General features: G+C 36.6%; 1 protein-coding gene across 1 annotated transcript in view; it reads left to right on the top strand.

The window, feature by feature from the left end:
• The window catches only part of STARD13 (StAR related lipid transfer domain containing 13), a 320,629-nt gene that overhangs the window by 18,172 nt on the left and 288,515 nt on the right, over positions 1-13,942 (top strand). The window contains exon 2 of the mRNA XM_060287920.2: positions 6,275-6,308. The gene's annotated coding sequence lies outside the window, so the exon portion shown is untranslated. The remainder of the gene's footprint in view (positions 1-6,274; positions 6,309-13,942) is intronic.

The raw sequence follows: 13,942 nt of genomic DNA, 5'->3' as shown, positions 1-13,942 counted from the left end.
CTTTATTAACTAGGCTTGATCCAGGAAAATTCTATAATCAGTTATGTTATTAAGAAACTTCATTTTCATTTGAGGCATTCCTTTCTTCCTTCATTTATTCATTTCTGGGACTTGATCCAAACCTTATATAAAACATACACAGAAAGAGAGAAAACAAGTGGCCTCTTTATATAAACTATTCAAGAAGGAAATGAAGCCACCCAAATGTGGCCTATGCCATCTGTGGTCTGTGATAAATAGCAAAACTACAGTTGTGTTTTTTCTTTAAATGTTAACTATAAAATATAAAATCCTTTTTATCAGCAGCAGATGTCAAGCATGTATATTAAAATGACATGGTTTATTAAATAACATCACTTTAGACTCACTGAACTAGTAAAGACTATATATTTTTTTGCATTTAGGTTAAATGTCTGAAATTATGCCTTACTTACTACTTCTATTCAAATATGTGAATACTAATATACATATTCCAAAATTTAAATTTATAAGTGGAAAGATTCATACATCATGGGCTGAATCAAAATATTTTTCAATCCATAAAAGTAGATTTTCATTTGACTCTTATGCTTAAGCTTTACTGAAATTTTCATATAGCACTGAAAATAAGCATTACTTTCTATATCTCAAGTCTAAAGGAAATCAGTGAAGATCAAATAAAAAGAAAGAGTAGATTTAAAATTATGTTATGTATTCTCTCTAGCCTTTTTAACAGCTTTTTATTTGGCTCTCATAGTGTACTTATTTGTGAGGAAATCTGTTATCTTCTGTTTCTCCCCACACCCCCACTAACTAAGAGTTACTACAGGCTTTTCTCAGCCTGAGTCAGGGAAGCGATAGCTTTGACAATTAGGTAGGAACCACTATAAGGAATTTTTACAGAAATCAAAAGTTTTGGAAACTTCTCTACAAGGCTATTCTTGGAATATTTTGAATTCAAATTTAAAGTCAGTAATGAGAACTTAGTATGGTAATTGAGGAACAGTAAATTTTCATCTTATTTCTTCATGAACTGCTACTCTGGTTGAAACTTTTCTCTTAGCAGGGCTCCTTAAAAGGACTCTGGAATTGGAGATTACAATGCTTTTAAATATTTCCTTTTCTCTTTCATTTTTATGTATAGTTTGTGCATAATCTTTTAAGTAGCTAACATGAGAGAGATTAGGAAAAGTTTCTTTTTGAGATATATATTCACCTACATCACAGTCAGTGAGTCTTAAATTATTTGGGCCAAAGTCAGTGTGTAATACTCACATCCCTTATATTTGTCCAAGGAAACCAGCTTTCCAGTGGTAATCTGGTGATTAACCTTATCTGCTCATTGCTACTTAGACAGTATTCTGTAATGTTTAAGTCAGGGTCACCGCTGAGTATAATTTGCTGAGTTTAAAACCAACAGGTGTATTCTGGACAAAGTAAAGAGCAAATAGTAAAATGGCTTACATGTTTTCCTAAGAGTTTATTTACTTTGGGATTTTATCTGCTGCTTTTAGTTTTAAAGGCTTACTGCAAGGGCACTAGGAACAAATGGGCCCTTTGTGTTTCAGGAACAGCAGGTGTTGGAACAGCTTTTTGGTTTCACTTGGACAATAGTAGTCGATGTATTTATTGACTTGATTGATCATCACAAGCTCCAAGGGCCATCGCCTCCCAATAAAAAATTATCTGGATGTTTTTATGGTTATCTAGTATTGTTCTATTCATTCAGTCTGCATATTTGTCTATGATACATATCTGGGTAAATTTGTTCCAAAAAGCAATTGTGTACTAAATTCATGTTCATAAAACAAATTCCTAAAATGTTGTTATTCTTAGACTCTGTGAACATGGATTTATAATTATTATGGCTTTAGCGGTATTAAAGACTTAACACCTTCTGAGGATCTCACCAAACGAGGCAAGTGACTCAGACATACTTCAAAGGAATTTACTAGGATTTATCCATGAGATAATTCTAACCGTTGTAGAGTTCCCGAATCTCCAGAGGGATAATTACCTGCCCCCAGCCATCTATACAACAGAGAGAAAGGGTCAAACACCCAGCATAGTGCTAGACATGAGTGTTTCTATATGTTGACTAAACACTCAACAGATAATGAAATATCCAGAGAAATAACCCATTGGTTGTCTAGAGAGTTTTAATCTAATTGCCCTGGCATCAGTGAATGACATTATCCCACATTTTCTCCAAAGAGCACCTTTCCTTCTTTATGTTTCTAGAGCCGACTGTAATCTCATGATGACTTTAGGGAGTATAAATAATTATCTCCAGGTTAGTGGCAGTTCCCTTATTATGTACCCATAAGTCACGTTTTGGATCTTAGACCTATTCTATTTGGATTTCCAAACAGAGTGGTTTGAAGTGTAAGATAGTGGGAGGTTACATATAACAAGTGGCAATAGACTATGTGCATCTAATTTTTGTGTTTTTTCTTTTTAATTGTGGAAAAATACACATAACATAAAATGTATCATCTTAACCATTTTAAGTGCACAATCTAGTGGCATAAGTACATTGTTGTGCAACCATCAGCACCTCCATCTCCAGAGCTCTTTTCATCTTGCAAAACTGTACCTGTTGAACAACAGCTCCTCATTCCCTCTTCCTCTCAGCTCCTGTCATCTAGTGATTTTTAATGAAAATTATTATGCTAAAATATTGCTGTATATCCGTAAGGAAATATATGTTCACCATCACATTTATGAATATTTTAGGACTGACATAGCATAGTAAAAAATATATGTATTTAATCTTTGTCTCATCAGTTTTCCTGGGAAAGGAGTGTCCCTACACTTCTGTGTCTAATTTTTCATGTACTATTGAAATGGTTACATGCATTAGGGGTTCATTTTCAAATATCTCCAACATCTTTAAACTTTAGAAATATTTTTAATTATTTTTTTTCAGGAACACTAATTTTTGTTGCTTTAATTTCAGGCATTTAATTTCTACTTTTTTCTCATCGTAACAACGTTAATATTTTTAATATTCCATATACATTTACCAAATTCAAACTCTGCACCTTTCAGTGCAACATTCTGTATTTAGAACTAAAGGATACTTCGCCATACTTTTGTCAAATACTTTTATTTTATCTGGAAATCCTTATTTCACCTGGGTTGCACTGATTTATTTTGGAATCAAGTAATCTGACTTTAGTTCTTCTGTCAATGATTATTTATTATTACTGTCATTATTAATGTGCGAGTAGCTCTATTAGCAATCAATCTCAAGGAGTGATTGAGAAAGCCTACTTACTATGTTTTGTTTCCATTTTAAGCCCTCAGGCTGACATTTCCCTGCAGCAATTGCTCTTAGCTCATAACTGAGAATTTTTAAGCAGTTGAGCTTGAAGAATCCCACTGGGTTATTTCTATGTTGAATGATTATTAAAACATTATTATGATATTTAAAAATGATTCTTGTGCTTCCCTGGCGGCGCAGTGGTTGAGAGTCCGCCTGCCGATTAAGGGGTCACAGGTTCGTGCCCCGGTCCGGGAAGATCCCACATGCCGCGGAGCGGCTAGGCCCGTGAGCCATGGCCGCTGAGCCTGCACGTCCGGAGCCTGTGCTCCGCAACGGGAGAAGCCACAACAGTGAGAGGCCCGCGTACGCAAAAAAAAAAAAAAAAAAAAAAAAAAAAAAGATTCTTAATGTTTTATTATGTTCAGGTAACAAAACTTATCTTATTAAAACAAAAAATTTATTAAAACAAAATTATTAAAACAAAAATTATTAAAAATTATTTTTAAATTATTAAAACAAAAATTAGAAAGTAAATAAAATTTCTAATTTTATTCTACTTGCTATTCAAAATCAAATAGTCATTAAATATATTTGCTTCCAAATCAAGTCAGACCCATTTAAGTATGATACACTACTCCAGTCAGTTGAATTCTTTCTAGAGTAGGAAATAGTCACCTACTTGATATTATTTGAGAAACGTGGAGAGAGCTTTCTCCTCCTCCAGGTCACAGTGTCTCAAGTTTTACCATTAGAGATTCAGTACTTGGTGTTTGTCATCAGACGTTGCCTTTAAAATATGAATATCCTTGGGAAAAGTGAATCTTCTCATTGTTAGTCATCAATCCTTTTGTGAGCTTGCTTTTACCCAGTGTAAGTGTGAACAGAGACATAAAATTAGGTGAGAGAGAGAGAGAATAAAAATGGGGTGCAAGGAACTGTGGTATAGAGCAGGGGTCCCCAACCCCCGGGCCACGGACTGGTAGTGGTACGTGGCCTGTTAGGACCTGGGCCACACAGCAGGGGGTGAGCAGTGGGCAAGCGAGGGAAGCTTCATCTGCCGCTCCCCATCGCTCTCATTACCTCCTGAACCATCACCCCCACCCCACACCCCGGTCAGTGGAAAAATTGTCTTCCACGAAACTGGTGCCTGCATCGGCGTTTTGTCTCTTTCATTCCTGACTCTCGTAGAGTATTATTTACATGATGCTTTGAAAAAGTTAATAAAATATAAGTCTTTGTTTTTGAGAAATTCCTTCAGAATAATCAACAAATATTTATTGTATGTCTCTTCTGTGCCACACTTGTTGCTCAGCACATCACATGAATTATTGTACTTACTCCTCAAAGCAACCCTGTTTGCCTGATGAGGAAATGAGGCTCAGAGAAATTTGGTAACTTTCTGAAGGTCACGCAGCAAGCAACTGCCTTTCTGATTGCTAAACATAGATCTTAACCTCTAAACTCTATTTATTCTTAGGGTAATGGGGAACCATTGAACAGTTCCAAGAACAAAAGCAACATGATCAAATTGTATTTTAGAAACATCACACTGGATGTGAATAGATTGGGGGGAAATAAGACTAGATAGAGTCAGGCTAGAAGTTAGAAAGCTATTGCAATTATCTAAGCATGACATGAATGTTGCCCAGGATGTGGAAGTAGAAATGAAAAGATAGATTCAAGCAATATTCGAGAGTAGGCATAAACAGAATTTAACTGGAAGGACAGAAAAGTGTCAAAGATGGGTTTCCAATTTGAGCAACCAGGTAGATGGTTGTTTTCATCAGTTGGAGTTGCTATGACAAAAATACCATAGACTGAGTGGCTTAAACAACAAATATTTATTTCTCACAGTTCTGGAAGCTAGAAGTCCAAGATCAAGACACTGGCAGATGTGGTGTCTGGTGCAAACTCATTTCCTGGTTTGCAAATGACCATTTTCCTCGCTGAGTCCTCACATGGCAGAGAACTCTGAGCTCTTCATCCTCTTATAAGGGCACCAGTCCCATCATGGGGACCCACCCCCATGACCTCATCCAAACCAAATTACCTCCCAAAGGCTCCACCTCCAAATACCATCACATTGGGGATTAGGCTTCAACACATGAATTTGGGGAGGGACGCACACATTCAGTCCACAGCAATGGTGATGCCTTTCACTAAGATGGGAACACAGAAAGAGTATCAGTTTGGGGCTGGGTGTATGTGTGAGGGGGCGGATAATGTTGAGCTCCGAACACATGGTGTTTGGGGTGTCTGTGAAATGTCCAAACGCAGATGTCCAATAAACAGTTTCCTCTATTGGCCTGAAGCTCAAGGAAAGAGATGTGGGCTGGAGATATAAATCTGGAGGTTATCAGGGTATGGATGGAAAGTAGATGAGATCACCCTGGAAAAAGTGCAAAGTAAAAAGAGAAGCCAGCCCTGTGCCATGTCTGAAAAACGAAATAAAACAAAAGTAAATTAAATCAATATGCAAGAATGGCACAGGCAAGAAGGGAATCCACCAAGAAAATGAAAAGGAACAGTTAGAGAGGTAGAAGAGATAGCAGGGACCGCATGGGAGAACAGGAGCCTAGAAGGATAAAGCTTTCGACGGGAGGAGTGCTCAGCTGCCTTGGCTGCTATAATGTTACTGAGAGATAAAGTGAGGCAGGGGATGGTTTTAGCACTAAGGAGGTTGTTGGTGACATGAGGACAGTGGAGTAGATGACAAAAACTAGACTTCAGTCTTCCTCTAGTTGCTAAATGGACGCATAGTATAGTGTAAATCTTTATATAAGTCTGAGAAAAATAAACTTCATGCATCTTCTTTGTCAATGAGTATTTTAATTACTTGTATTATTCCAAATACTTTGTGCACACTAAAATCATTCAATCCTAATATGCTAATTGGTATTTTACTTTCATTTCTGGAGGCCATTCGATTCTAATTTTACAATCTGTTTTTTCAAACTCAGTGATGATATTCTTGATGAAGACAGTGTAATTTTGAGATATTAAGAGAGTTTTTATTTTTTTATACAGGTGCTCTCTGACAAACAAAGCAAAGAGAGAGCAGGTAAGTCTCTTTGATGAAGTCTGTTTTACTATTTATCTATAAAAGTTGTTTGAAGAGCCTTGCCTAGTCACTATAAATTTAAGCATGCCACAAGTCTTGCTGAATAATTGATAGTCACAGTATGATGTTAAATTAGAGTATATTCTACGTCTTGAAAACTGGATCAGTTCACTCAGTTTTTCCCTGGTACTCGTGCAGCCATTTCGTGGGTTTAATTCCTGTTTTGTACAGTTGGTTCCATACGGATAGAAATTACTTTGCATAACTAGACCTGTTGTGATCATTTCACTGTCTATACAAATATGTTGTATAGATAGTGAAATCATTATGTTGTACACCTGAAACTACTATACTGTTATATGCGAACCATATCTCAAAAAAATTTTAATGAAATTAAAAAAAGAAATTCCTTTGCCTAACCAGACTTTATCTTGAAATATATACTATAGATAAAGTAGTAACAAAAGCTTACACCCGTACCAAAACAACTGCTCAGGTGAGTCCTCTTAATAAAAAAGGGTAGCAATTTTTCTTTGTATAGCTTCTGTATTTGGAAATGTTCTGTGTAAATCAAAATGTTTTACATCTTTTTTTTATTTAAATGTTTTACATCTTAATTTATTGAATTTCTTATTTCAATAACTACATAAGATAACAGCTAACAACCCCCTGAACCACCACTTCTTACCAACGGTTTAGCAGCTGTTGTTTTATTTGAACAGTTCTTTATTTGAACAGTCATTGTGGACATATTCTGAATCTTCTCATTTGTGTTTACTTCATATGGTCATTTAAATGTTTACACTTGAAAGGAAGCCACTTCAAAAACTTTGTGTGACTCCACTACACACATTCTTTACATGTTGAAGATAATATGTTTCTGGAAAAGTTCAATGAAAAAATTAAAACTTCTTTTCTCTGAGTTAATATCTTTAAAGGCTTTTTTGAAATAATCTTGTCAAATAATGCCACTAAAAAATAATACTCTAATGCTGCCCTTATCTTCGGTAACCATCATTGTTTTCGTTTTCGAAGACCTCTTTTTCTTTAATCTGTTGGAGAAAACTTTTAGTCCCTATTCAGATACCCAAGATCTCAGCTTCAGTTCAAATTAGCATCAGCATTGGGTCTCTGGGATATAGTCATCTGCTGTTCTTCTGTCTCCTGGGGAGATTTGTAAGGAGACTTTCACACTGGACCAACAAGTGTGCAGGGCCCACCAGCTGTAGCAAAATCACCAGACCGAGTTTTCTTCTGCTGTTCTGTGAAATGCTTGTAGCATCAAGCATGCACAGTTTTGTCCATATCCATTTTTATATTTGAGACCTTAACAATACATAACCTTCAACCAACTGACACCTAAGTAGGGAATAAGCAAAGCCCACTTTTAAAATCTTATGAACGTGTCCCAGTTGTAAACTATGCCATAAGTAGAACCCTCTGTGCTTCACCTCTCTTGTTGAAATTCCAACCTGAGCTAGAGTTGATCTTGAATTTACGTCAGCAAAGACTGTACTTCACTCCAGAAATCACCAAATGAGGGATTTACACAAAAAAGTAGCATGTGAAGGTTTTAACTAGAATGTGATAGATTTATTTTCTTTTTATCATAAGCAAATCAAACTTGTTATAGTTAAAAAATACTTTCCATCACATAAAAGCTACAGTCAAGAGAGTAAATAAGAAACAACTGCCGTTAACTCCTGGCCAGAACTGACAAGTACTTTTCTAACAAATCTCCAATGAGGAAGTCCGTCTTTGGTGACTCTGATCCGGTGTAAATGCACCAGATTGGATGTGGAGCTTACCTACAAGTATTCAGGTATCACGCAGTGGGGCTTCAATCGACCAGAGGCTCAATTTTTAGCTGCTTATGCACTCTGCCAGCTAGTGTTTCTTCTTGACAGAAAAAAAAAAGAATAGGCAAGCAGGCCAGCAGAAACTAGAAAAGAGTCAAATCAGTTTTCACATAAATTTTATGGAAAGCGCTTTGGGAGTAGGAAATATTGGCGAGGGAAGTCTGAGGACAATTTTTCTTCACATGTAAATCAGAGGAGAATTTTTGAAGCCTAATTCAAATTTCCATGCAAATGTAAAATAGTCCATAAGTTTGGGTTTTTCAATAACAGCTGTCCTCTTTTTTTTATCTCATCTTTCAGATTATTTTTACGATTCAAATTTTTAATGGTCATTCCTTCCTGCTGTGTGTAAAATGTGAAGTCAGATCCCCTCATTTTTGGCTTCCCATCATTGCTTCTTGATTGGAGTGTCCAAGAGCTTCTCTCTGTGTGTTTTACCAAAGATGTAATATAGAGGTCAGACAGAAGAGGCTATTCAATATAGAGAGACGTAAGATGTAACATGACATAGAAAAAGGACATACTGTGACCCAGCCTCACTGTTTGCCCTTGTAAGGTGATTCCTAATGATTCTTTCTTGTGTGGCCTGATCCACATTTTCCTCTGGTCTCAGTCACTGGAGAGAGATACATGGGGAACCCAATGTAATAGTGATCTCAAGCAGAAAAGCTTAGGCACAAGGAGGTGGTCTAAAGGCCAGTCGATGTGCTTACCTTCACTAATAGTTTAAGAGAGGGTGTCACTAAATAACTACACTCTTTTTTAAGGGGTCCAATAAACTGTCCAATAGGACCAAAATATTTCAGCCTAGTTGTGGAAGGAATATTTGCTGTGGTAACAGTGGAGTAAATTCTGAGTTTATGCCGATCAACACTGTGACCTTTGTGAGATAAAAAGTCAAAATGGAAATAAATGGTACATATTATGGTGTGACTTCCTAATGGAATGAAAAATTAATTCGTTTTTGAAAAGTGAATATAAATGTTTAAAAACTAACCCATATAGCTGTAGTTGACTTGATCTGCCCTTAAATTCAGTTTCTCATGGTATGTATTTTTCCTTTCTTCAATTTGTAAATAGGAGACCAAAGCCAAATTCCAGTATTGCTCACTATCAAGAATATTTGAATCTTGTACTGATAAACTGTTCTTCACATACAATGTACATTTCGCTTCCAGAGTGTAAAAAAAAAAAAAATTTCTCTTCCATTTAGAAAATGAGTTAAAAACCTAGGGAAAATAAGGTCACATCTGAAGAAATCACTTATGTTATTTTTTTCTCAGTAATTTCATTAGGGCAACGCGGACAGCTCCTCCAAGCATAGTTTCAAAACAAGTTTCTTGGCCATAACTATCCCTCCTTCCTGAGAGTACTGTAATTACTTTCTGCCCCCTCAGCTTCATTGTGTTATGGAGTTTTGTTAGGCCCATTATCAAGAATATGAAGGCTCTGTCACAAAAAGAATTTCCCAAGTGATAGAGGTGCAGGGCACACAGGGACTCAAACGTGCAGCCAAATCCAATGATTATGAACAGAAGCATATGCTATGGAATATTCTTCCATTTCATTAGAATTTACTTCTAGTGACAAATGCCCAAAATCGAGAAATTCTCAATGCCCCTCACCAACCCCAACTGGAAATTATGACTTCATTTTAACTCATAGAGTGTTGAACATCTACTATGTCCCTGGCACTGTGCAAGGTCTTAGCGACACTAAGATAAATGAGATAAAATTATCCCTCCTTCAAGAAAGTTATCCAACTTAAATCCCCTCTCTTGAGATTTCTTTAGTGAAAACAGAGCTTTTCAGTAAATGTGTGACTAGTGAAATTTACAATAATAAGTTATAAAATTGTGATTTCCTATAGCTACATAAAGAGAAGCAATTACCATTCGTGGCAGTATGCCCACATGAAGCAAAAGGAAAGCATCAGCGTGTTCTGAGAGGAAACTTGGTTTTATTTTATATTAATTTGTATGAATCTCTATCATTGAAATGCAAGTGCAGCATAAAGCTTAAGAGCTATGTAAATCTAGTTCACATTCTTTCGCTCCATATTTGAGTTGTACCAGTTTATTCTGGATACTTACTTATAGCCCTTGTAAGCTGCCAATTTAAATACAGATGGAAAGGAGAGTGGCTTTTATCCACCATTCCTACCTCTTGCACCTGGCATGCAAAGTCTTCTCCGGGGCAGTGCTTCCCAAATATCTATCAAAAAGCCCCCAATAACAGGAAGTCAGGGAAATTGCCAAGCCAGCAAACATGAAATTTGTTTTACCTGAAGAATTCAGATGACTTTTGCATTGCTATTTCCTCCACTTTAAATGCTTGTCCCCGACTCTTAGCATGGTTGTCTCCTCATCATCCAGCTTAAATCCACCTGCTTTTTTTTTTCTTAATTTAATTAATTAATTTATTTTTGGCTGCGTTGAGTCCTCGTTGCTGTGCACAGGCTTTCTCTAGTTGCAGCGAGCGGGGGCTACTCTTTGTTGCGGTGCATGGGCTTCTCATTGCGGCGGCTTCTCTTGTTGTGGAGCACGGGCTTGGTTGCTCTACGGCATGTAGGATCTTCCCGGCCCAAGGCCCGAACCCGTGTCCCCTGCATCAGCATGTGGATTCTTAACCACTGCGCCACCAGGGAAGCCCCCTAAATCCACCTGCTTTTAAAACTCTTCTCTGCCCCCTCTATCTGAAGAGGTTGCCTCCTCCCCCCACTAATTTCTAGCTCTGCAACTTTTTGTTTCCTTCACAGCACTTGTCAGAATTTAATTTCTTCCTTCCTTCCTTCCTCCCTCCCTCCCTCCCTTCCTTTTTCCTTCCTTCCTCACTTCCTACCTACCTTCCTTCCTTTCCATTAGATTAGATTGCCCATGTCTTATTTATTGTTTTATCCCCTGTGCCCAACAGACTGCTGCTACATAACAGGTGCTCAAAAACATTTGATGACTCGAAGAATTCCTGAATAACTGTTTTGTATTAAGATAATTGTGTGCCATCTAGAAAAAATATATATGCAGTAGGAAGACCACTGTGTTTATGCAGTGACTTTGTGGCATTCTTGGCACATTGCTGAGTATCCAGTTTGAAGAGGATAAGTCTGGGATATTAGAGGAAGATAGAGGATCAGTGTTTATTGAGTGCCTACTGTGTGCTAGATTATGATGATTCTTTATGAATATTCACTCATTCAATCCTCAAGAAACCCTGTAATGTAAGAGGTATTGTCCTCACTTTTTACATATAAAAAATAAGGGTCAGTAAGATTAAATTGCTCAATGAGTGTCTAAGTTGGAATTTAAACCTGGTTCTATTTGATTTTTAAGATCATGTACTTTTCACTAAACAAATACTTCTTGAGGAGTATAGTGGGATTGTGGGGTGGTGGGGGGCCTGGGAGTTGCTCGTTGCTACTACTTGTCCAACCACTGTATTTTATGTATTCGTAAATTTATTGAGTTATTGCATAGGCATTATGATTCATTACATAATGAACACAAAGAAGGAAAAGACAGTGTCTTCCCTCGAGGAGCTCACAGTTAGTGGGGAAGAGAATAAACAAACAATACATAAAGTGATCAAAATGTAGATATTTTCTGTTATATTTATATACCAGCAATTTAGAGTGTAAATATGGCAAGGACACAGGCAGGACCCTTAAAATCAAGGAAAAATTACTTTTGCAAATATTTTAATAAAACTTCATTTAAATGTTCCCTCATAAATAGTAATCATTTATAAAAAATGAGTTCTGGAGACCAAAATTGAAGCAAAGAAAGAGGTTTGATCTTATGGTTGCTGTTGTTGCCTCTATAGTATCTTTGGAGGAAGCCAGACTTGAGCAAACCCTAAATGATAAAAGACAAATCAGTACCTGGTTTCTCCCCTTTGTGGTCTTTTGGGAAATGAGGCAGATTCTACTAGAGGGTGAGAGACCTTGAATAGATGAGATCATGACCAGAAAGCAGAAAAGCAGAAAGCAGATACAACACTTGGTAGCTAGTTTGTTGGCAGCAGGGAAAGAGTATTTTCTTGTTAAGAGAATCTTTCTTTGATATAATCAATAATTTCTTCAGTCAGAAACATTGAAGACTAATTTGTTTGTTTTTCAGTACCATTTCTTGCAAATAATAGACCTTAGCTGAAAAACATCCTTTTCACCTTATGTCCTATTTGTTTCATGATCTGAAAGGAAAATATAAAAATTTTCTATTCAATAACAACATGATTTTATCTTTTTATTTGTTATCTTAAAAAAATAGATCTCTCTACTTTTATGCATAGCATATTGGTTTCTTGAATAATATAAAGTTAATATTGAAAACAAAGTATTATTTCATTTTGAGGTTCTACGATATACCCACATCTTGTAAATAGATTTAAGATTAGTCCATGTTTATATTTATTATTCTTGAAATGCAATCTCCGTAAATAGTGCATTAAGGAAAATACCAGAGTTAAAAGACAGCCATAATTTTTGCTTTCGAAATTGCCTTTTATAAGTATGCTATATTTAAAAATATATAATCTTGAAACCATCATTCACACACCATTATTTTCACTGCAATTTTATTACAAATAAATATAGTCCCATGGAAAATTTTCAGTCATATTGACTGCAGCATTACTACAGATGAGTAACTTTGATGTATATTTACCTCTAGCCACTAATTCAGTCTTTGGAAATACTGGTAGGTCTAAATGGGTTTTTTGTAAGCTCCAGTTGTTTTGTGAAGCTGCCCCTTCCCCTAGGCAGCCCTGAAATTATCCAGTTGAAAATGTGGGACCTTTTATGAGACATTGTTTTAATCCAGAGGGCTGATCATATGCTTAAAAAAAAGAATATTCTGACCCATATAATTTTTTACAGAAATTAATCATTGAATACTATTCAATTACATTCCGCTAATTTATATGTATGACTTTTGTTAACATCCTCCTCTAAGAAAGGAACAAAGATTCCAAAATCACATTAGAATATGGGCACCATCACCAACAGCTGGCAAGTAATTGGGGTTTCTCTCACTCTGTATCAGAAATTTCCAGCCCAGAACCTTCTGACATGGAAACATGGGTACCCCTCTCCTCCTTTACCGGCCAGCACTTTAATCTCCCCTGTTGTTCACTGAACACCCTCTGCTCTCTCACTCCTCAGAGACACAAAGACAAGATGTTCCCTGACCTCCCCACCTGGTAAATCCCTCTGCACATTCAAGAGGCAGATCAGAGGCTAATCCCTCTTCTGTTGAACTTTCCCTTAATCCCCCAAACAGAGTAAACCGGCACATGACACATTATGATCCTCCCTGTCATGGCTCCTATTACATTCTATAACTTCTATTGCAGAAGTTATATCTCCTGTAATATTCTATATCTTCTATTGCAGAAGTTATATCCTCGAAAGCAGACCACAATTTATTATTTTTTGTATCCTCGGTACATGCACATACTGGGTTCTTGATAAATTTTTGTTGAATGAATGAACGAATGAAATAATTTGCATTTTACATTTGTAACAACCTGTGAGGTAAGCAATACAGTAAATCCCCTACATACGAACAAGTTCCATTATGAGAATGCATTCGTAAGTCCAATTTGTTTGTAAGTCCAACAAAGTTAGCCTGGGTAACCAACTAACGCAATCAACTATATACCGCTGCTTTTATGCTTGCTTCCAGACACCCTGGGCTTGAAATAAAGATACTGTACTACTGTACTCTATACAGTACCATACAGTAAAGTACACAAAAGCGCACATGACAATGTACAACA

The sequence above is a fragment of the Globicephala melas genome, chromosome 18 (assembly GCF_963455315.2).
Source record: "Globicephala melas chromosome 18, mGloMel1.2, whole genome shotgun sequence".
Taxonomy (NCBI): Eukaryota; Metazoa; Chordata; class Mammalia; order Artiodactyla; family Delphinidae; genus Globicephala; species Globicephala melas.
This window is presented reverse-complemented; position numbering and strand designations above follow the sequence as displayed.